Source organism: Henckelia pumila, chromosome 1 (genome assembly GCF_033568475.1).
Source record: "Henckelia pumila isolate YLH828 chromosome 1, ASM3356847v2, whole genome shotgun sequence".
In the NCBI taxonomy this organism is placed as follows: Eukaryota; Viridiplantae; Streptophyta; class Magnoliopsida; order Lamiales; family Gesneriaceae; genus Henckelia; species Henckelia pumila.
Window position 1 is genome coordinate 18125697 of NC_133120.1, and position 25628 is coordinate 18151324.

The window sequence follows — 25628 nt, forward strand, 5'->3', positions numbered from 1 at the left end:
GATATTTTGACACGTGGCAGATCAGGATCTTCGGAAGCTCCGATGGCAGGATCGGACGTTCCGATCGAGGATCGGAGGCTCCGATCGTTGTCTATAAATAGAAGGCCGAGACTTCATTTCTCCTTGCCAATTCCGGATTTCCTCCCTATTTCTAGTCATATTCGAGCTGTTCTAGTCTTTTTAGGCTTGGTCCGGAGGTCGGAGAGGCGTTCGGTAGTCGTAGCGGAGTTGTGCCCAAGTTCTGGAGGCATCGACATCAAAGGGCTAACGACGGACGAAGGTATAGCTTTTGCTTCCTATAAATATTTAGGAGTATGCAATAGCTTAGTTAAGGCTTTTAGAGCACTTTAATGATAGTAGTATCATTTCGCTGTGTAGGCGGACTTTAGGCTTGGACTTAGAGCTGGTAGTGCCTACCTGGTATTTTGAGGTACGGAAGTACTGTTCGAGATATCCTGACTGAGTATGCATGTATTATGTGACCGCATGATTTATATGCCATGATATTATGCTGCATTCATTTGCATCTTGCTGTATCTCCTTCGAGATGTCTGTTAGTAGGGTTGTACCCTATCCTGTTAGTGGATGGACTTCCATCGATTTGGGTCCGGCGTATCCATAGTTATCTCGGTATGGGAGCCACCTCCTGAAGCGACGGCACAGCGTGCTACATACCAGGGCCCGGTCTGTCTCTGTTATCTGATCCTTGACCTCGAGTCTATAGGGAGTTCACTTTGCATGCATGTATACTCATACTCTCGCAATGAGCGTTTTATGCTCACGTCTCGTACTCTGTATTTTCTGGACACCCTATTCCATGGGGCAGGTTTGCGATTGGACGAGGAGGGTGGATCCAGGAGGGGCTAGTCAGTGGTTGGCCAGCTGGAGCTTCGTCTAGGCTTTATTACTGTTGTTTGGGTTTATACAGCTATTCGATTTGGTTGTATATTATTGGATAATTACAGATTCCTTTACTTGGGATTGTATAATGTTATTGGTTTCCGCAGTTTTATTCTGATATCTGTTTCTTTAAGTTAATTGCATGCCTAAGTTCTGTTTAGTAGGTGATCCGGGTAAGGGTCACTACATTTATGGTATCAGAGCATGCAAAATATTTCTTGGGATTTAGTCTCATCTTGAGGTATTTTTGTAGATGTCAAATCGTGACGACCAGAGTTCTCATGGCAGTGTTGGTGGGCGTTGGGGTGATGCCGACCGGGAGCCTCGTCGAGAACGGCGTCATCGTCATCATGACGACGAGCGTTTCACTGTGCGTCGATTCTTAGCTATGGGTACTAAGCCCTTAGTTGGAGGTGAGTCTCCGGAGGATGCGGAGAACTGGTTAGACCGCATGGAGACAACTTTTCAGACTTTCCAATGCACCGATGAGCAGAAGGTGGAGACCCTTGGCTATCTTCTGGATGGGCGTGCGCGCAGGTGGTGGAGGTTTACTTCTACACCTTTTCTTGCGGCGAGAGGAGTAGCCACCTGGGCCGAGTTTCGCACAGCTTTCCAAAAGCGGTATTTTCCTCCTGCACTCCGACAGTCGAAGGCAGGCGAGCTACTGAGTCTGCGACAGGGAACCATGTCTATCGATGAGTATCAGCAGAGGTTCTTTGATCTGCTATCCTATTGCCCCGAGATTGCTGATAGCTCAGAGATGAAGTATAATTTGTTCCTTCAGGGCCTTAACCCTGAGATCCATGACCGTGTGGCGGTTGGCGACGACATGTCCTACGAGGGTTTGGTGAGCCGTTGTCATCAGGCAGAGGACAGCATTCGGCGGAACAGGTCTTTCCCTCAGTCGAGGCCTGCTAGTTCTTTGGGTCCCCGTGCCCAAACTTTCAAGAAGTCTGGATCTTCTTCTTCCTCTGGTTCTGGAGGTATTGTCCGTTATGGTAAGAAGGACAAGTGTGATCACTGTGGGAAGAACCATCCATCCGACAAGTGCCGCAGAGCTTCTGGAGCTTGTTTCCGTTGTGGAGAGACTGGTCATATCCGGAGGGATTGTCCACTGTCTGGGGGAGGTGGTTCTGGTTCTGGTACAGGATCGGGTTCTCAGGCTACCGTTCAGCAGAGGTCGCAGGGACAGTCTGCTGGGATTTCTCATTTGAGGCCACGAGCTTCTGGCCAGGTGTTTGCCCTGAGACATGATCAGGCTGTGGAGGAGAATGAGAAAGTCATCGCAGGTACATTTATGCTTTATGGTATACCTGCTCTTGTACTTATTGACACTGGTGCATCTCATTCCTTCATTTCTGCACGTTTTGTTAAGAGGCATAAGTTACCATGCATTGCACTAGACGTAGTGATGTCTGTTTCTACTCCGACGGGCCAATCTGCTTTGGCTAAGCGTCTAGTGATGGGTTGCCCTTTAGAGTTCGAAGGGAATGTTCTGTTGGCGAATCTCATGGTCCTGGCGATGGACGACTTTGATTGCATTCTGGGAATAGATGTGCTGACTACCTATCGAGCTTCAGTGGACTGCTATCAGAGATTAGTACGCTTTCATCCGGAAGGGAGTGAGAGTTGGTTTTTCTATGGTGAGGGAGCGCGACCCCCGATGCCTTTGGTATCCGCTTTGAGAGCCTGTCGAGCTCTAGAGTCTGGCGGGGAAGGCTTCCTTATCTATGCAGTTGATTTGTCCGCTGAGAGTATTGGGATAGAGAGCATTCCTGTTGTGGATGAATTTCCAGATGTGTTTCCTGATGAGATTCCGGGTTTTCCTCCTGCTAGGGAAGTCGAGTTTGGCATAGAGTTGATGCCGGGTACTTCGCCTATTTCTAGAGCACCGTATCGTCTGGCACCGTCAGAGATGCGTGAGTTGAAGAATCAGCTACAGGATCTTTTGGACAAGGGTACATTCGTCCTAGTGTATCTCCTTGGGGAGCTCCTGTTCTCTTCGTGAAGAAGAAGGATGGGTCGATGCGGCTGTGCATTGACTATCGGCAGTTGAATCGAGTGACTGTGAAGAACAAGTATCCGTTGCCTCGTGTTGATGACTTGTTTGACCAGCTGCAGGGCACATCAATTTACTCCAAGATTGATTTGAGATCTGGGTATCATCAGTTGAGAGTCCGTGATCAGGACGTAGCCAAGACTGCATTCCGTACTCGCTATGGGCATTACGAGTTCCTAGTGATGCCATTTGGTTTGACTAATGCGCCGGCTATATTCATGGATCTGATGAACCGTGTCTTCAGGGAGTATTTGGACAAGTTTGTCGTGGTCTTCATTGACGACATCTTGGTGTATTCGCGTAATACGGAAGAGCATGTTTCTCACTTGCGGTTGGTACTGCAGACTCTTCGAGATGAGCAATTGTACGCCAAGCTGAGCAAGTGTGAGTTCTGGATGGATAGAGTGGTTTTTCTTGGCCATATCATATCCAGGGAGGGGATTTCTGTTGATCCAAGCAAGATTGAAGCGGTACTTAATTGGTCGCGTCCGACGACAGTTGCTGAGATCCATAGTTTTCTGGGTCTAGCAGGGTATTATCGTCGCTTCATTCTGAACTTCTCTCAGTTAGCTCGACCGTTGACGCAGCTTACCCGCAAGGGTGTGGATTTTGAGTGGTCCTCCGAGTGTGAGGAGAATTTCCGTGAGCTTCGACGGCGGTTGACTTCTGCGCCGGTGTTAGCATTACCGTCTGGATCTGGAGGGTATGTAGTTTACACGGATGCTTCTCTTCAGGGGTTAGGTTGTGTCCTGACTCAGAATGGGCATGTGATCGCATACGCTTCTAGACAGCTGAAGCTTCACGAGTACAACTACCCAGTCCATGATTTGGAGTTAGCAGCCATTGTGTTCGCTTTGAAGATCTGGCGTCATTATCTGTATGGCGAGAAATTTGAGATCTTCACCGACCATAAGAGTCTCAAGTATTTGTTCACTCAGGCGGAGTTGAACATGAGGCAGAGACGTTGGATGGACTTGCTTAAGGACTATGATTGCGAGATTAAGTACCATCCGGGAGCTGCTAATCTCACCGCTGATGCTTTGAGTCGCAAGGTGCGACTATCCGCACTTCAGACTTGTTCGATGTCTAGTGCGATCAGTGACTGTTGTACTTCAGGTTATACCTTCAAGCATAAGAAAGGTATGCAGAGTATCCTGATGTTTGCGATATTATCTGAGCCAGCCTTGTATTCGCGGATCCGAGATGCTCAGATGTCTGATTCAAAGACCCAGCGTTTAGCTCGTCTAGCTAACGAGGGTAGCTCGTCTGGATTTCATTATCAGTCAGATGGCTTTCTGTGTTTGTCTGGTAGGCTTGTGATTCCACAGGATGAAGAGTTGCGAGAGGAGATTTTATCTCAGGCACATCGCACTAAGTTGAGTATTCATCCTGGGAGCAACAAGATGTACAAGGATCTACGTACTCGTTTCTGGTGGAAGGGAATGAAACGCAGTGTTTATCAGTTTGTTTCGAGATGTTTGGTGTGTCAACAGGTCAAGGCCGAGCACCGACGACCTGGAGGATTGCTTCACAGTCTGCCTATTCCTGAATGGAAATGGGAGTTTATCACTATGGACTTTGTGACCCATTTGCCGGTATCCCCGAGGAACTATGATGCTATCTGGGTTGTGGTGGACCGACTCACCAAGTCAGCGCATTTCATTGCCTATAGCCGAGAGTACTCTGTGGATCGCATGGCACGGATGTACATTCAGGAGATCGTCCGACTTCATGGAGTGCCTGTGAGCATTGTCAGCGATCGGGACCCCAGGTTTACTTCTAGATTCTGGGGGAGTGTTCAGCGTGCGATGGGTACTACTCTCAGTTTGAGTACAGCCTATCATCCGGAGACTGATGGTCAGTCAGAGCGCACTATCCGTACGTTAGAGGATATGCTTAGAGCGTGCGTCATGGATTTTGGTTCAGCCTGGCAGGATCATTTGCCGTTGATCGAGTTCGCTTACAACAACAGCTATCACACTAGTATTGGGATGGCACCTTTTGAGGCGTTGTATGGGCGACGTTGTCGTACTCCACTTTTCTGGGAAGAAGTGGGGGAGAGACAGGCTGAAGGACCGGAGTTTATCCAGCAGGCGATAGACATTGTTGATCAAATCAAGAAACGGATTAAGACTGCACAGGATCGTCAGGCCAGTTATGCTAATATCAAGCGTAGGCCTTGCAGTTCGAGGTCGGGGAGAAAGTGTTTCTGAGAGTGTCACCTTTCCGCAAGATTCTCAGATTTGGCCTTAAGGGCAAGTTGTCTCCCAGATTTATCGGTCCGTTTGAGATCTTGGAGAGTATTGGCGATTTGGCTTATCGACTAGCTTTGCCACCGCATCTATCCAGTATTCACGACGTGTTCCACGTATCTTTGTTGCGACGATATGTGGCGGATGAATCTCATATCCTGCAGCGATCTGAGGTTCAGGTAGACAAGGATTTGACTTATGTTGAGAAACCTCTTCGCATCCTTGATTATAAGGATAAGGTTTTACTGAACAAAATCATTCCTTTGGTTTTAGTTCAGTGGCAGCGCCGAGGCACTGAGGAAGCTACTTGGGAGCTTGAGGACAGGATGCGTAAAGACCATCTTGAGTTGTTTTGATTTCATTCTTTAAGTTGTATTCAGTTGCAAACTCTGTAAATGTTGGATTTGAATAAAGAATGTTTCTGATTTCTGTATTTGCATTCGGTACTTAAGATCTGATTTCGAGGACGAAATATCTTAAGTGGGGGAGAATGTAGTAGCCCGAACCTTAATTGAGTAATTAAAGGATTAATGCTAATTAAATAAATTGGGGATTGGACGGATCGGAAGCTCCGAAGGGACGATCGGAAGCTCCGATCGGGATCGGAAGCTCCGATGAGGATCGGAGGCACCGATGATATTACGTCATCCATGACGTGTGGCTGGATCGGAAGCTCCGATCAGGACCGGAGGCTCCGATCACCCCTATCTGGAGTCAACAAGTGATATTTTGACACGTGGCAGATCAGGATCTTCGGAAGCTCCGATGGCAGGATCGGACGTTCCGATCGAGGATCGGAGGCTCCGATCGTTGTCTATAAATAAAAGGCCGAGACTTCATTTCTCCTTGCCAATTCCGGATTTCCTCCCTATTTCTAGTCATATTCGAGCTGTTCTAGTCTTCTTAGGCTTGGTCCGGAGGTCGGAGAGGCGTTCGGTAGTCGTAGCGGAGTTGTGCCCAAGTTCTGGAGGCATCGACATCAAAGGGCTAACGACGGACGAAGGTATAGCTTTTGCTTCCTATAAATATTTAGGAGTATGCAATAGCTTAGTTAAGGCTTTTAGAGCACTTTAATGATAGTAGTATCATTTTGCTGTGTAGGCGGACTTTAGGCTTGGACTTAGAGCTGGTAGTGCCTACCTGGTATTTTTAGGTACGGAAGTACTGTTCGATATATCCTGACTGAGTATGCATGTATTATGTGACCGCATGATTTATATGCCATGATATTATGCTGCATTCATTTGCATCTTGCTGTATCTCCTTCGAGATGTCTGTTAGTAGGGTTGTACCCTATCCTGTTAGTGGATGGACTTCCATCGATTTGGGTCCGGCGTATCCACATTTATCTCGGTATGGGAGCCACCTCCTGAAGCGACGGCACAGCGTGCTACATATCAGGGCCCGGTCTGTCTCTGTTATCTGATCCTTGACCTCGAGTCTATAGGGAGTTCACTTTGCATGCATGTATACTCATACTCTCGCACTGAGCGTTTTATGCTCACGTCTCGTACTCTGTATTTTCTGGACACCCTATTCCATGGGGCAGGTTTGCGATTGTACGAGGAGGGTGGATCCAGGAGGGGCTAGTCAGTGGTTGGCCAGCTGGAGCTTCGTCTAGGCTTTATTACTGTTGTTTGGGTTTATACAGCTATTCGATTTGGTTGTATATTATTGGATAATTACAGATTCCTTTACTTGGGATTGTATAATGTTATTGGTTTCCGCAGTTTTATTCTGATATATGTTTCTTTAAGTTAATTGCATGCCTAAGTTCTGTTTAGTAGGTGATCCGGGTAAGGGTCACTACATTTCCTCTTTCCACAATCTCCCGGATGACGTGTTTTTTTTTCAGTACATGTTCGGATTTTTTATGAGACCTGGAGAAACTCCATTAGGAATAACGTCCAACTCTTGGATGAAATTACTCATCCAAACAACCTCATTTGCTGCATCTGATGCAACCATATATTCGGCCTCAAAGGTGGAATCCGCATTGTTGTCTTGCTTGGAACTCTTTCAATAGACAGCAACACCATTGAGCATGAATACAAAAACAGAGGTTGACTTCAATTCATCGATATCTCATTGGAAGCTAGAGTCGGTATAGTCTTCCTGTAACACCCAGTATTTTTAGTACGTAAATTCGCATGCATAATTAGGGATTTTATTTATTTAGAATTTTAGATTACGAGTTAAATAATTATGTGAAATTAGTTGTGCATGCTTTAAGTTATTTTTAAGCATTTAACCCATAATTAGTGATTTTCATGATTTATGGGAATTTAATTATTTTATCGCGTAGACGGGACCGTGGACGGACGAGATGACAACTTTCTACCCAAATTATTTTATGAGTCTTTTAGGAGCCCAAAAATATTATTTTGAGTTTTTTTCCTCAAAATTATCAGTATTTAATTTTATATAATTTTAGGAGTCAATTTTTATCCAAATTTAGCCAAAATATTGACTTTTAATTATCTTTAAAAATCCCCTAATTTAATATTTCGGGATTTGTGATATTTTATTTAAGTTATCAATATTTTACAAACTTAGGAACCTTTTTAATTATGCTATTATCTCCTAGATTATTTATTTTTCCAAAATTATTATCCTAAACTACCCAAACCATCGCCCAAATCCCCTAACACACGCTTATTCCATCTCCTTCTCACCCTAAGCACCCATAGTCACCTCCATCACCTTCCCAATCGGCCAGAAAGCTTAAGGCACCATAGATGTTTTTTTTAAAGCTTCCAAGTTAGTTGTCATCGCCCCGTCGTCCCGGAATCGTCATCTACGTCTTTTTCTTTCCATTCAACGGTGCAAGGCATGTCTTCTTTCTCTTATTTTTGTGCCATATCAGTAAAATATGTGTGTGTTGTGTATGCATCAATATCTTCAAGAATTTTTCAGAAAAAGGCTCGGGTGGTTGAGCATCTCACGTTTTTCTCACCTTGATTGACATACTCATGTTTTTCTTAGCCATGGATCGTACAACTGCTGGTCAAGGACCCTAGGATGTCTAAGGTGAGTCTAGGCTCGAATGGCTTGGATGGTTCAAGCCAAAAGAGCCCAGATTTGGAGCTGGTTTGATCGGCCTCCATGGGGCGCAGGTTTAGGTTTCTGAGAAGGGGGTTTGGAGATGGTGGTCTAGGCTGCATGAGGCTGGGGCCATGGGCTGGTTTGGACCGCCCAGATGTGGGCTACGTCTGGGCGGCGGAGTAGGGGGCTGCTGCTAGCGGCCGAGCAGAACAGGGAAAGGGGGCGATGGGTTGTAAGGTTTTGGGGTGGTCCGGGTCGGGTCGTTGGGTCCGGGTCGGGTCATTAAGTCATGGGTCAAGTCTAGCGGGTCCTAGTCCGGGTCCGGGTTAAGTGAGTCGGGCTCGGGTATTTTTTATTTTTAAGTTTTAAGTTTAATTAAGTGTTAAATGGGCATTTAATTAATTGGGTTGAATTTAATTATTATTGGGCTTAAATAAATTTAATTAAGTTAGTCCAATAATTTTTATGGGCCAGGGGGCCCATGGAAGTTATTGGGCCAGTCTTTGGGCTTTTGGGCCCATTGGGCCAAATTAAATTGTTATTGGGCCAAGTGTGTGTTAATGGGCTTGAATAAATTAATTGGGCTTAGAAATGTATTTTGGGCTTAAGTTTTTTAATGGGCTAGTCTCAGTGTTAATGGGCCAGAATTTAAGAAAATGGGCTTGAATGTTAGGGCCAGCAGTTCAGTACAAACCATGAGAAATTGCATGTGTCCTAAATATATATTTAATTATTTTATACATGAATGTCATTTTAGTATTTATATGTTAGTATAAAAATTAAATTAAATATATATGAAGGACACACATTTTATTTAAGTACATGCATTCATGAAATAATTTTATGGCATGATTTAATGTTTAAGGTTGAGCTAGAAAATAATTTTTATGTTGGAAGTTGAAGTAGTGTGACAATTTAAGGGGGACAAGTCCCCACATGTTAAGGACAGTTTACTGTCAATTTAAGGGTAGTTTACTACCAGTAAGAGGTGATTCGTCACCGTCGCGTACGTTGGTTTTAAGAGACTGATCAGTCGAACCTTTTAAGTTTAAGGTTACACTACGGATATGACCATGCGATGTTAGAAAAATGATATGCTCAACAATGTTATGTATGTATTATATGATTATATTTAAGTTCAAGTTTAAGTAAGATTTTAAGTCATAATTCTTTTTAAGCATGCTCATTCATGTATTCGTTATGTATTAGTATTCTAGTGATTTAAATTATTTTAAACCCTCGTTATGTTAGCATGTTGGGCCTCTAGGCTCACTACACTTATATGGTGCAGGTGAGTGCGTAGAGGAAGATGTAGTTCCTACCGGTGGTGAGGACGTATGAGCGGACATGCAGTGATCCTTCGTGACCGTCGGCTGAGTCTTTATGAACATTTTAAGAATTTTTAAACTCTGTTTCTTATTTATTTCTTTTATGTCCTTCCAGTGGTGAATTTTAGTACTATTTTTATTAAATAATTTTTATTGCATGCAAACTTTTAAGGGGATTGTTTGACAGTATTTTATTTAAGTTTGACTCGGTTATTTAAGTAAAAATGTTGTATTTTATTTATGTTATTTTTTAAATCTGTTTATTTTGTGCATATATGTATGGGCATGTATGTACATCTATTTTACTTAGTATTATTTTAAAAAAAAAATTCCGCATATATTATTTTACAATGTTTGGGTTGTTTCAATTGGTATCAGAGCCGCGTTCTTGGAGGGGTCATCACTGCTATGCGAGCTCAGAAATCCACGCTATCGGTCTGTAAGTTTTAATTGCTTTTAGTATGATTTAGTAGTATCATGTTTAAGACTTAAGCATTTATGTTAGCAGAAAATTTTTAAGTACTTAGTTATGCATGTCGATTTACGTAAAGAAATATGTGGTGGTGCAGAATGCCTCCGAGACCAGTGAACAGGCGTGGAGGATCCCCACCTCCGCAAAACCCTCTATCAGCATTGGAGCAGGCCAATGCAAACATGATGGCCGGGATTACTGCTCTGTTGGAGCAGCAAGCGGCACATCCAAGACTGTCCCATGATGAGGATGTGGAGGAGAAGTTCCAGAATAAGGGACCTAAGGAGTTCGCAGGTGCCACAGATCCACTCATTGCTGAGGGGTGGATCCCTTCTTTGGAGAGCATCTTTGCTTACATGGGGTTGACTGATGCGGACAAGGTGAGGTGCGCAGTGTACATGCTGAAAGGTGATGCAGACTTATGGTGGGAGAGTGCATCACGGGGAGTGAATCTGACTACTTTGCGATGGACAGACTTCCGGAGGATGTTTTTCTCCAAGTATTTCACTGAAGACGTGCGCAGTAGCATGATTCGAGATTTCATGAGTCTTCGACAGGGAGACAAGACAGTTGTGGAGTACATCCGATAGTTCGAGAGGGGCTATTACCTTGTGCCGCTGATTGCTGACAGTGCATCTGAGAAGATGAGACAGTTTATTGAGGGGCTCAGGGCAGAAATCAAGCATGACCGCATGGCGGACGTCCCCACTTATGAGGCTGCAGTCAGTAGAGCCTTGCGTTCTGAGGAGGGTAGGATAGAGATCCAGAGGGAGCAGCAGAGTAAGAGGCAGTTTCAGTCTGGGTATCAGCGACCATCTTCGCAGCCTCCTGCGAAGAAGCAGTTTACTGGGCCGTCTAAGGGCCCGAATCAGCAGAAGCCAAAGCAGCAGAGACAGCAGCCTAGGGGCGGGGCCCCTAATGCTGGAGGATATCCTACTTGCCCGAAGTGCCAGAAGATGCATTCAGGACCATGTCTTCTAGGAGCGGGCGTCTGTTTTCATTGTAAAGAGCCAGGGCACCAGATGACCAATTGCCCGAGGAAGAAGAACACTACAGGGAGAGTGTTCGTGATGCAGGCTGAGGAGGCAGACCCAGATACCTCCTTGATCACCGGTATATCTTACCCCTAGTATTTTATAATTTCTTCCTTTGGTTAAGAATTTCGATTTTTCTTTGTGGAATAATTTGTTATTTGGGATTTTTCTATCTGCATGTTAGAATAGGAAGCATGTTTTACTTGTGATTAGAATTAAGGGTTATTAGTGACTCATCTTTGGGGAAAAGTTTAGTAGTGGTATGAAGTTGTTGGGATTCTTCTGCGTGCAGGAAGAATTCTAGTTGGAGGCAACTCCACGTTTGCGTTGCTAGATTCAGGGGCTACGCATTCGTTTATCTCCCTAGAGTTTATCAGACGGATAAGCATCACACCTGAGATTGCCGACAGTGGTTATGATGTCACTATGCCATCAGGACAGATTATTTCTACCTATAGTGTCATTCAAGAGCTGGAGTTGGAGCTACAGGGTCACTCCATTCGTGCAGATGTACTGGTTTTTCCATTGAGCGGATTTGATTTGATATTGGGTATGGACTGGTTGACAGTCAATGGAGCTTCGATTGATTTTCGTCGGAGGACAGTGTCAGTGAAACCGCCGGGAGGCGACCCGTTTACTTTTAATGCATCTCAGAGCAGTGATAATCCTCAGGTGATATCTCTTATTCAGGCGAGGAAGCTGTTGAAACGTGGTTGCCGAGGTTTCCTAGCGAGTATTGTCACGGCCTCAAAACCAGCTAGTAGATCATTATCAGAGATAGAGGTGGTTCGTGATTTTCCGGACGTCTTTCCGGAGGATGTTGCAGGGATTCCACCAGTGAGAGAGGTGGAGTTCAGTATCGACTTATTGCCAGACACGGTGCCTATCTCAAAGGCACCATACAGACTTGCTCCTACCGAGATGAAAGAGTTGAAGGAGCAGATTCAGGAGTTGTAGTGGCCCGTATCCAAAACTAATGATTAATGAGTAATTAATTGTATAATCATGTTGAGACTAGGTAAAACATGATTAAGAAATTCCAGATGAATTAAAGGACTTCGGAAATGGATCCAGAACACTCGGAAATGGTCCAAAGGGTCCCAAGACTCGAGCAGGATCGGAGCCACCGATCCAGGATCGGAGCTTCCGATCTTGGTGAGTTCGGAACCACATCGGAAGCAAGGCGATCGGAGCTTCCGATAGACCGTCGGTGACAGGTGTGTGGTTGCATGTGGATGGGATTGACGCGTGGCATCGGAGCTTCCGATCGGAGGAACGGAGCTTCCGATCTGCACGTTCGGAGCTTCCGATCGATGCCTATAAATATGAGGTCCGAGCTCCTCATTTCTTGCCAATTCTGAGTTCCTCTCCTTCGACTGCAAGGCTCTATTTAGGGCTTTGGGTACTCTTATTTTAGAGTTGGATTAGGGAACATATTTTAGTATAGTCAGACAGTGTCTGACATAGTAGCGGAGCAGTGCTCGTGTTGTAGAGCCGTGTTCGAGGCTGTGGATTCGCAGCAGGGGAGTGCCCTAGTTGCGGGATAGTCGCCATCAGTGGGCTGACGACGGACGCAGGTATAGCTATGGTCTCCTTAAATTATTTAGGAGTATGCAATAGCTTAGTTAAGGCTTTTAGAGCTTATTGAATGATGCATGGGTATTTGCATTGTAGACTTGATGATAGGCTTGGAACCTAGAGTGGGACTACTAGGACTGCCTTAGAAAGGTACGTAAGTACTGACTGAGATTGTCAGCGGATATGCAAGCTTATATGTTGCATTTATGTGTTTGCATGTTATTATTGTTATGCGGCATGTGCATATCATCTTGTGCCTGTACATCTGTATATCTTTCGAGATGAGCCAGTTAGGGTTGCTCAGCCCTGTTAGGATGTTTGATATCGAGTACCCTTAGGTACTGATACTTGAAGGACTCCGTGGTCCGCGTCCGTGATTCGGGAATGAGTGGTTGCACACAGTGGTTAGCTACCCCGATGTGACGAGCTTATATCCCAGGCGCCAGTCTGAGCAGTTCGTATACAGTTATCCCAGATATGGATACCCGGTCATTTGCATGCATCATAGTTGTATGTTTATCCGTGCTTTCGTATTGAGCTCAGAGCTCACGTCCAATATTTTCTGTGTATCTGGATACCCTATTCGATGGGGCAGGTGTAGGTGCAGGATTGAGCACCAGGAGCCTGGAGGAGCCAACGACCTTGAAGACAGCAGTATTTAGCTGTAGGTTTTTTTATCTAAGTAATTCGATTGGGTTGTATAATCAAGTTTGTTAGCCGGTTGTATTCTGCCGGTCTGCTTGTATTTAAGTCTTTCGCAGCGATTTTATTTAATGCATGCTTAATTATGCTCTTAACTCTGATTAGGTAGTGGATCTGGGTCGGGTCGCTACATTTATGGTATCAGAGCTGCATGCAAGGGACTTAGGAAATTGATAATAAGACTTCTTGATTATCCTTGTAGGATTGATTGAGGCCTAGCGAAAGAAGATTTGGTTTTTCATTGCCGAGGTTTGCGGCATAAGTCTTTACTATAAGGAATGCAGCAGTGATGAGAACACCAGTAGTAGCATATCGATAGATAGACTGACTGTTGTGAACGGTTCATCATTCGATGCATTGGGATGTTGATCGAAGAACATATGGATTCTAGCCAAGGAAGACTGGAAAAGAAGATCGGGTATATCGCGTTAGATATCTCTGAGGGCTTTTTGGAACGAATGGTGTTTAGTAATCCATGTGGTTCCAGTCCTTGAAGATTCTTCACTCGTAGCTGAAGAGATTGTCAGATAGACCTTCACAGGAGATACCTTGAGTGCCTAAGACATGACAGGTTTCGAGCGTAAGGTCTGTAAACTCGTGCAGAATATGGTTTTGCCGGTATGCTTGTATCGATGCTTTTGGTAGGCATACGGGAAACTTCATGTTCAAAAGCATGATTTGGGTACAAGAAGAACGCTGATGGTAGATCGTGAGCAGAAGAAGTCGACTGACATGCACTGACGCAGAGCATAGCTGGTTAGCTATCACGTGCCATTTCTCCGGAGTTCTTTGCGAGAGGACATGTAGAGAGACTTGGACAGGAGTATGCTTGTATCGATGCGTGTGTCTATGGGAAGCTTCATGCTCAAGAGACGAAGATAGGATTTGATGATTTTAAATACTTTATTGTTGTAGTTGTAAACAGTATTTCAGTTGTAATATATCATCAGAATTTAGTTGTATCATATAAAGTTATTGGATGTACTTGTTGTTGTATTTTCGGAATACTGTAATGATATTACATGGGATTGTAATAAAGAAATTGTACAAACTTGAAGTAATGGTACATGTGTTACTTATTCAGCAATTCGTGATTGATTTCAAGTAATTTTATAAAGTTTGGCTTGGAATTAGTTGACTAATCAACTAGGATAGCTCATGGATTTTGAGTAAGCCAGCGATAACGGATTGACATGGGGTTAGTCTAGGTGTTTTCCTAGGATTGACCTAATTAGTCGTTCGACTGGGTTAGTGCCAGTGATGAGGTGATTCATTTAGGGGCATGGGAATTTTGATCTTGTTTGAAATTTTGAGTTTCATTCTAGGTTGTTTCCATAGAACAGTATCCTGATTGACCTTCATAGGTTGGGAATTCGTGATGATGGTATTTCATCAGGAACCAGTTGAGTACATATCGAGAGTTGTGGACTATGATCATGACTAGACATGATGGAGCGCGACCCTATGCCAGTGTTACTCTGGGAGTCTTTTGTACTTCGGAGAATACCTGGAAGCCTTCGTGCTTCAGGATTGGCGGTGGGAAGGCTACCTAGTCTAGAGTTTTGGTAATAGTCACGACGAGGTATGACATTGGATTAGATGCCTGGTTAGGTATCAGCGGTTTAGATATCGACTGACTGTCGTCAGAGATATTGGTTTGTAGTTTTGGTCATTAAGACCAGTCTTGGAGGGATTTCCTTGACAAGTGCGTACTCTGAGCAGATAGTTTTTGATACAGCTAGACTAGTGGATCTAGTCGGGGTTTGGATTCTCTTGTGATAGTGGCTATCCAGGATATGGGTTTGTGAAATTCCTGAAACATTTGACTCGGAGATGAGTAGGTTTCAACATTGATGGTTTCCTTCAGTGATAGATTATATCCGATGCTAAGGATTGTACATGACTATTTGAGGCATGAGGATAGCGTGATTTATGCCAATGTACACTTGGTGGTGATTTCAGGTGGGACACCGTGACAAGTAACCTCAGTCTCGATTTGTTGCAGTCTTAGCAAGAGATATAGTTATCAGGAGCATGTTCAGCGATAGCTGGAATCTTTCAAACTTGTATTGCGGCTTTGGTTGAACAAGTCCTTATAATCATCTTGAATGAATATAGGCAGTGGATAGTATGTCTAGACTGGTGCAGGTTTAGCACTAGTAATTACTTGTAACTGTTGTCTGACTCTGTCAAAGATGAGTGATTGAATCAGCTGTGATTCTTTTGATTCCAAGTATTTGGGATCTGCGGACGTGTGGCAGTGAGATCATCGACATTGATCGGCCATGAGAGTTTCATTGATCTGTGATTGCCTGATTAGGGTTGATATCGTCAGGCAGAGCGAGAGCTACAGTAGATCAACTTGATCGATCAGATTATTCCAATCGGTACTGATTGGGATGTAGTGAATCAAGAAGTACTGGGAATAGTACTATAAGTATGGTATGCTTTGATATAGCGATTCAAGTGCATTTAGGGAATTCTTTAGTTGCTAAGGAATCTCCAGAGATGCGAGAATCGGGGCTTTTTGGATTCTACAGATCATGAGAATAGTCATAGGTTGGCTCTTGTGATCATTTTCTAGTTAATAGCATTACTGAGATTACCATTGACGGAATTTGATCTGAACATTGCTTGGTTTTAGCAATGATTTATCCAGTTTGCGGAAATAGGATTCAGTGATTGTCCCAGGATTATCAGTGGACAAATTCTGGGGATTGTTGGTCAAAGTGTTTTGCTTGGGGTGCTTCCAACAGATTTCTCGAGAGTTGTTCTTGAGAGACGATTCGGCAAGTGCTTATGGATTTCAATGAGCACTAGCAGGTTAGCATTAGTTGTTTCATGGGATGAGACAGCAGCTGAGACTTGTGTTTCTGAGTCTAGCAGGATTGTTGTCACTGATATCCTAGTGCTTTCTGATATGCTGTGTCATTGAAAGGATTAGATAACGTAATTGCCACTAGTATTGATAGATTATGCGCGGGATCAAGGTGAATCAGTTTGTTTATCCCCGCAAGTGAGCCAAGAAATTGGTTATCTGGAACAGGATAACTGGAATCGTTTTCGTCGATACTATCTCTAGTTCCGAGATAGAAGTAATCATTCGACATAGGCTACTAATGCTGAGGGTGGTGTGTTGGAGAACGCGGCGATCAGATCAATCAGAATTGATACCCGGTGCAGCGGAAGTTTAAAAATTTATATGGAACGATTCCATATTGGGTATCAAAACTTTACGATTAAATTGTGTGTGTAAAAATTAAATAACAATTATAAATTTTTACCTCCAATCTCGAATCGAGATTTTGGACACCAACAGATTGCTCTGCTCTTGTTGTATATCCCTGGAACTGATGGACGAACTGTTCTTCAATCAGGTCCACGAACGGATATTTAATCCCTCTGATAGATTGCACTAGAAAATCTATCAGAAGTTTCTACGAAGAGAATTAACGAATTTGATCCGTTAAAACAGACTGTAATTCAAAATTCACAGACTGGATTTTTCCGAGCAGAGGAAAGGGGGGCGGCGGCCACACTTAGAAAAATAGGGTTTTTTCGAAAATAATTTTGTGACCTGTTGTATGTAATTTCTGTACTGCAATAACTTATTTATAATGTAGGCCGCTAATAGCTTAGGGCCCATTAGTCATAAGTTCAAGCCCGACAAGCAAAGCCCGCATGTTCAGAAATTAATATAAAATTCATCATGACTCCGATTGATAAACCGATTTCACCAATGTGCACAGAAACCATTTCTGCACCTTTTAAAGTCAAGATAAATTTTTCTGAATCTGAATTCAGTGATTTCCAAAAATGCCCATCCCTATGTCATTTTAGAAAATCTTACTCCTCTACTCTTAAATAAGAAGTCCAACTTCTTTGTTCATTAAATTTAACTCTTTAAATTTAACTATCTCAACGGGGATTAAAAATCCATTACTCTGTGTGACCCTCAATGGTTCAGGGATACAGCAAGCCGTGGGCTCACAACTCCTTGTGACTCGGAACAACAATTTCCGACTTGCCCATCGAATCATGGTAAGAGCGCCTAGCAACATCGCCCCATGATTCCCTAGGTATCACTGATAGTGCCTGCAAGAACCAATAGATTTTGGTTAGCGTACAGTACGGTCCCTTCATCCATATATCCCGATCGAATCAACAACCATTGGTAAATCGAGAGTCGTTCGAGATTCGATAACTATGCAATACATCTTTAAGATCAAATAGTGACATCGCATGTGTTACTAAGAAACCATTTCTTAAAACACATCATGTACTCTGGCCAGAGATTCGTCATACTAATATCTCCTCAGATCGCATAGGATATCCACACTCGCAAGTATGTGGTGAATCCTTGACAACAAAGCATCGACTCCTATATGTGTTGTAACTGTACCCAATCCCGACACCTGATGACCCCAATAGAGTCGGTAAACGAGTCAAAGCACAGTACTAGCATATAGAGTCTCAATGATGTTTCAAGTAGTAAGGACTAATGGTGTACAACCAAAACCGCGGACTTTATCCACTCGATAAGTGATAACCACTTGGAAAGTCCGGATAGGGTAGTTCGATCATTCATCGTATGAATATCCAAACTCGATGGTACTCTGCATCGCAAATGCTAGTCTCAAACTCGAGCGATCCTTATCCTTATTATCGGACGGCTCAATCGACTAGGAACACTTTAGAATATACAGTGACTATAAGATGTGTTTCATGATAGACATCTCCATGTTCTACCACATCTTACATACACTATAGTATATTCAAGGTCTTTATCAAAACAACAATAGTATATCACAATATAACAATATGAAGAAAGATAAAGTCATTTTCATTAATAAAAGTGTAAATTATATTTAACAAAAGATTGTTTATACAAAGAGTCATCAAAGCCCTTAGCCACAAGTTGGCTCACCGGGCACCTACTCTTTCATGGTGTTGGTCCATCTAAGGGTTTCAGCAGGATGGTAGTGAATTTAGAGGCGACGACCTCGAAGGATGCATTTAGACAAGAAATTGTGTATAAAGATTTTGTCATCTGTTTACTTATTTGGTGTTCTTTGGGAAACATTCATCGGGCAGAGTGAGTACTGAAATTACGTACTATGACGCCAGGATTTGTCAGGATTTTGTTGTTATCCATGGAAGGATGACTAAAGCGATCGAGTAGATGCTATCTACGATAGCGGGATTTGGATCAAGGTTTATCGCAATCAGTCTGAGGATTTCAGATGGTTAGAGTGGTGGCAGTGATGCAATTGCTTTGCGAACTGGTGGCCGGTAGTTGCCATTTCTATTCGCATAAGTTACTGTTTTAGGAAGAAATATTTTATCCTTAGTGATAAAGAGTAACTCACATGAGTTCTTGGAAGAAGGATATCTAGGATTTGACCGAAAGTCAAATCTAGATCAAGTTGTTTAGAACTTTGCGATAACGTCAAGGGATGCGATGTTACCGTTAGACCAGTGAAATACAAGGTGTTGTATCTGGTTTTATCGTGGGCAGCGATGGAGTTAGTGCATGTCTAGAGAATAGCTGATGGCTAGTTAAAGATCTTAGCAGAAGTGTCATCGCTAAGATTTGTAGGCAGTGATTTCCAGAGTGATCATTAAAAGCGTGCGACTTTATGATCTGATGCGGTTCAGTGAATAAACAGACCCTATAGGTTTAGCGAGGTTTGGTATTGTCAAAGGTTATTTGACCAGATGTTTTGAACCGAAACTACTAATGAATTGGACGAATGGTTTATACTATATTCCCGGGGTTTACTCTAGATTTCGAGGACGAAATCCTTTAAAGGTGGTGGGAATGTAGTGGCCCGTATCCAAAACTAATGATTAATGAGTAATTAATATTATAATCATGTTGAGACTAGGTAAAACATGATTAAGAAATTCCAGATGAATTAACGGACTTCGGAAATGGATCCAGAACACTCGGAAATGGTCCAGAGGGTCCCAAGACTTGAGCAGGATCGGAGCCACCGATCCAGGATCGGAGCTTCTGATCTTGGTGAGTTCGGAACCACATCGGAAGCAAGGAGATCGGAGCTTCCGATCGGCGATCGGAGCTTCCGATCGATCGTCGGTGACAGGTGTGTGGTTTCATGTGGATGGGATTGACGCGTGGCATCGGAGCTTCCGATCGGAGGAACGGAGCTTCCGATCTGCACATTCGGAGCTTCCGATCGAGGAACGGAGCTTCCGATCGATGCCTATAAATATGAGGTCCGAGCTCCTCATTTCTTGCCAATTCCGAGTTCCTCTCCTTTGACTGCAAGGCTCTATTTAGGGCTTTGGGTACTCTTATTTTAGAGTTGGAGTAGGGAACATATTTTAGTATAGTCAGACAGTGTCTGACATAGTAGCGGAGCAGTGCTCGTGTTGTAGAGCCGTGTTCGAGGCTGTGGATTCGCAGCAGGGGAGTGCCCTAGTTGTGGGATAGTCGCCATCAGTGGGCTGACGACGGACGCAGGTATAGCTATGGTCTCCTTAAATTATTTAGGAGTATGCAATATCTTAGTTAAGGCTTTTAGAGCTTATTGAATGATGCATAGGTATTTGCATTGTAGACTTGATGATAGGCTTGGAACCTAGAGTGGGACTACTAGGACTGCCTTAGAAAGGTACGTAAGTACTGACTGAGATTGCCAGCGGATATGCATGCTTATATGTTGCATTTATGTGTTTGCATGTTATTATTGTTATGCGGAATGTGCATATCATCTTGTGCCTGTACATCTGTATATCTTTTGAGATGAGCCAGTTAGGGTTGCTCAGCCCTGTTAGGACATTTGATATCGAGTACCCTTAGGTACTGATACTTGAAGGACTCCATGGTCCGCGTCCGTGATTCGGGAATGAGTGGTCGCACACAGTGGTTAGCTTCCCCGATGTGATGAGCTTATATCCCAGGCGCCAGTCTGAGCAGTTCGTATACAGTTATCCCTTATATGGATACCCAGTCATTTGCATGCATCATAGTTGTATGTTTATCCGTGCTTTCGTATTGAGCTTAGAGCTCACGTCCAATATTTTCTGTGTATCTGGATACCCTATTCGACGGGGCAGGTGTAGGTGCAGGATTGAGCACCAGGAGCCTGGAGGAGCCAATGACCTTGAAGACAGCAGTATTTAGCTGTAGGTTTTTTTATCTAAGTAATTCGATTGGGTTGTATAATCAAGTTTTTTAGCCGGTTGTATTCTTTCGGTCTACTTGTATTTAAGTCTTCCGCAGAGATTTTATTTAATGCATGCTTAATTATGCTCTTAACTCTGATTAGGTAGTGGATCTGGGTCGGGTCGCTATAGGAGTTATTAGAGAAAGGCTTTGTTCGTCCTAGCGTTTCTCCATGGGGAGCTCCAGTGTTATTTGTGAAGAAGAAGGATGGCAGTATGAGACTGTGCATCGATTATCGAGAGCTCAACAGAGTCACGGTGAAGAATAAGTACCCACTGCCGAGGATAGAGGACTTATTTGATCAGTTGCAGGGAGCTTCAGTGTTCTCCAAGATCGATCTGCGATCTAGTTATCATCAGCTGCGAGTTAGAGATGCAGACGTGTCCAAGACTGCTTTCCGGACACGTTATGGGCATTACGAGTTCTTAGTGATGCCATTTGGGATGACCAATGCTCCAGCGGTTTTCATGGATCTCATGAACCGGGTATTTCAGCCGTATCTTGATCAGTTCATCATAGTCTTCATTGATCATATCTTGATCTACTCTAGGAGCGTTGAGGATCATAGGCAGCATCTACAGACAGCCTTGCAGACTTTGAGGGAGCATCGTTTGTTTGCCAAGTTTAGCAAGTGCGAGTTTTGGCTTGAGCAGGTGGTATTTCTTGGCCACGTTATTTCGAGAGATGGGATCGCAGTGGATCAGTCGAAGGTTGAGGCAGTGCAGAAATGGGGTATTCCGAGGAATGCTTTGGAGATTCGCAGTTTCTTGGGTTTGGCAGGATATTATAGGATGTTCATCAAGGGTTTTTCCTTTATTGCAGTACCCTTGACTTCCTTAACCAAGAAGAATGCGAAGTTTATTTGGAGTCCAGACCGTTAGAGGAGCTTCGATCAGCTGAAGGAAGCACTCACTACCGCACCGGTTTTGGCGATGGCAGTACCACACAAGGAGTTAGTGGTGTACACCGATGCGTCTAAGCTAGGTTTAGGCGCAGTACTTATGTAGTGTGGTAAGGTTATTGCTTATGTGTCGAGGCAGTTGAAGATTCACGAGCAGAACTACCCGACACATGATTTGGAGTTAGCAGCAGTGGTCTTCGCTTTGAAAATCTGGAGGCACTATCTGTATGGAGAGAAGTGCAAGATTTTCACGGATCATAAGAGCCTCAAGTACTTCTTCACTCAGAAGGAGTTAAACATGAGGCAACAGAGATGGTTGGAGTTAGTGAAGGATTACGACTGCGACATTAGCTACCATCCAGGTAAGGCTAATGTAGTGGCCGATGCTTTGAGTCGGAAGTCGACAGTGGTATCGTGTTTGACAGTGCAGTTACCACTGCAGAGCGAGATTCAGAGGTTTGATTTGGAGTTTTACTCGAGTGGTCATGCACCGAGCTTGTCAGTGTTGACGGTGCAGCCAGTTCTACGAGATCGGATCAGGGATGGACAGCCTACATATGAGGAGTTACAGCGGTTGGTGCAGAGGGATGAGGCTAAGGGCAATCTTCTTTTTACTGTCAGTGATGGCATTATTCAGTACAGTGGTCGTTTGTGTGTCCCGAACATTGATCAGCTGAGGACTGAGATCCTGACAGAGGCTCACACATCTCCGTATTCCATTCATCCAGGAAGTACGAAGATGTATAAGGATACTTTGTATTGGTGGCCCGGCATGAAGAGTGATATCGCACGATTCGTATCAGAGTGCTTGACTTGTCAGCAGGTCAAGGCAGAGCATCAGCGTCCAGCAGGGCTGCTTAATCCTCTACCCATTCCGGTATGGAAGTGGGAGAACATCACGATGGATTTCGTAGTTGGCCTTCCGAGGAGTAACAGAGGGTGCACAGCTATTTGGGTGATCGTGGATAGACTCACCAAGTCAGCTCATTTTTTGCCGGTGAGGACTACTTACTCGTTGACACAGTATGCAGAGCTTTACATCAAGGAGATTGTTAGACTGCATGGCATACCAGTGTCGATAGTATCAGACAGAGATCCGAGATTTACGTCTGCGTTTTGGAAGAGTTTGCACACAGCATTGGGGACTAGAATTTTGTTCAGTACAGCGTTCCATCCCCAGACAGATGGTCAGTCTGAGAGAGTGATCCAGGTTCTCGAGGATCTACTGAGAGCTTGTGTCATCGACTTTCAGGGCTCATGGGAGACTAGACTGCCATTAGTGGAGTTTACCTATAACAACAGTTTTCAATCGTCTATAGGTATGGCTCCTTATGCAGCATTGTATGGGAGGAGATGCAGATCTCCTGTGCATTGGGATGAGGTTGGTGAGAGGATTTTACTTGGTCCTGAGATCGTGCAGCAGACAGCTGACATTGTGACTCAGATTTGGGATTGTATGAGGACTGCTCAGAGTCGTCAGAAGAGTTATGCAGATACTCGACGACGAGATTTGGAGTTCGCAGTAGGTGATCATGTGTTTCTGAAAGTATCACCTATGAAAGGGGTGATGAGATTTGGACGCAGAGGTAAGTTGAATCCGAGATATATTGGGCCATTTGAGATCTTGGAGAGAGTTGGCACATTGGCCTACCGTTTGGCCTTACCACCAGGGCTTGCGGCAGTGCACGATGTCTTCCATGTATCCATGCTTCGGAGATATGTCTCTAACCCGTCGCATGTGTTGAATTACGAGCCCTTGCAGTTTCCACCTGATCTAGTTTATGAGGAGAGGCCAGTGCGGATCTTGGCTAGGGAGGAGCGAAGACTTATGACGCGGTTCATACCGATGGTCAGAGTCCAGTGGCTGAATCACTCGGAGGAGGAAGCTACTTGGGAGACTGAGGCAGACATGAGGACTCGCTACCCGGAGTTGTTCGGGTAAGTACTTTAATTTCGAGGACGAAATTCAAATTAAGGGGGGGAGAATTGTAACACCCAATATTTTTAGTACGTAAATTCGCATGCATAATTAGGGATTTTATTTATTTAGAATTTTAGATTACGGGTTAAATAATTATGTGAAATTATTTGTGCATGTTTTAAGTTATTTTTAAGCATTTAACCCATAATTAGTGATTTTCATGATTTATGGGAATTTAATTATTTTATCGCGTAGACGGGACCGTGGATGGACAAGATGACAAATTTCTACCCAAATTATTTTATGAGTCTTTTAGGAGCCCAAAAATATTATTTTGAGTTTTATTTCCTCAAAATTATCAGTATTTAATTTTATATAATTTTAGGAGTCCATTTTTATCCAAATTTAGCCAAAATATTGACTTTTAATTATCTTTAAAAATCCCCTAATTTAATATTTCGGGATTTGTGATATTTTATTTAAGCTATCAATATTTTACAAACTTAGGAACCTTTTTAATTATGCTATTATCTCCTAGATTATTTATTTTTCCAAAATTATTATCCTAAACTACCCAAACCATCGCCCAAATCCCCTAACACACGCTCATTCCATCTCCTTCTCAACCTAAGAACCCATAGCCGCCTCAATCACCTTCCCAATCGGCCAGAAAGCTTAAGGCACCATAGACGTTTTTTTTAAAGCTTCCAAGTTGGTTGTCATCGCCCCGTCGTCCCGGAATCGTCATCTACGTCTTTTTCTTTCCATTCAATGGTGCAAGGCATGTCTTCTTTCTCTTATTTTCATGCCATATCAGTAAAATATGTGTGTGTTGTGTATGCATCAAGATCTTCAAGAATTTTTCAGAAAAAGGCTCGGGTGGTTGAGCATCTTACGTTTTTCTCACCTTGATTGACATACACTCATGTTTTTCTTAGCCATGGATCGTACAACTACTGGTCAAGGTCCCTAGGATATCTAAGGTGAGTTTAGGCTCGAGTGGCTCGGATGGTTCAAGCCAAAAGAGCCCAGATTTGGAGCTGGTTCTATCGGCCTCCATGGGGCGCAGGTTTAGGGTTTGAGAAGGGGGTTCGAAGATGGTGGTCTAGGCTGCATGGGGCTGGGGCCATGGGCTGGTTTGGACCGCCCAGATGTGGGATACGTCTGGGCGGTGGAGCTCCGGCCAGGGGCGGCCGGAGCAGGGCGGCAGCAGCCCTAGAAGGGCTGCTGCTCGCGGCCGAGCAGAACAGGGAAAGGGGGCGACAGGTTGTAGGGTTTTGGGGTGGTCCGGGTCGGTTCGTTGGGTTCGGGTCGGGTCAGTAAGTCATGGGTCAAGTCTAGCGGGTCCGGGTCCGGGTTAAGTGAGTCGGGCTTGGGTATTTTTTATTTTTAAGTTTTAAGTTTAATTAAGTGTTAAATTGGCCTAATTAAATCCAAAAATTTAATTGGGATCCATTTAATTAATTGGGTTGAATTTAATTATTATTGGGCTTAAATAAATTTAATTAAGTTAGTCCAATAATTTTTATGGGCCTGAGGGCCCATGGAAGTTATTGGGCCAGTCTTTGGGCTTTTGGGCCCATTGGGCCAGATTAAGTTGTTATTGGGCCAAGTGTGTGTTAATGGGCTTGAATAAATTAATTGGGCTTAGAAATTTATTTTTGGGCTTAATTTTGTTAATGGGCCAGTCTCAGTGTTAATGGGCCAGAATTTAAGAAAATGGGCTTGAGTGTTAGGGCCAGCAGTTCAGTACAAACCATGAGAAATTGCATGTGTCCTAAATATATATTTAATTATTTTATGCATGAATGTTATTTTAGTATTTATATGTTAGTATAAAAATTAAATTAAATATATATGAAGGACACACATTTTATTTAAGTACATGCATTCATGAAATAATTTTATGGCATGATTTAATGTTTAAGGTTGAGCTAGAAAATAATTTTTATGTTGAAAGTTGAAGTAGTGTGACAATTTAAGGGGGACAAGTCCCCACATGTTAAGGGCAGTTTACTGTCAATTTAAGGGTAGTTTACTACCAGTAAGAGGTGATTCGTCACCGCCGCGTATGTTGGTTTTAAGAGACTGATCAGTCGAACCTTTTAAGTTTAAGGTTACACTACGGATATGATCATGCGATGTTAGAAAAATTATATGCTCAACAATGTTATGTATGTATTATATGATTATATTTAAGTTCAAGTTTAAGTAATATTTTAAGTCATAATTCATGATTTTTAA

The 25628-nt window shown here is 43.5% G+C and overlaps 1 protein-coding gene across 1 annotated transcript in view; it reads right to left on the reverse strand.

Moving 5' to 3' along the window:
• Positions 1–2567: 2567 nt before the first annotated feature.
• Positions 2568–25628, reverse strand: part of LOC140887318 (plastid-lipid-associated protein 6, chloroplastic) — a 92290-nt gene continuing 69229 nt past the window's right edge. Inside the window, exon 5 of the transcript XR_012151791.1 lies at positions 2568–2579. The gene's annotated coding sequence lies outside the window, so the exon portion shown is untranslated. The remainder of the gene's footprint in view (positions 2580–25628) is intronic.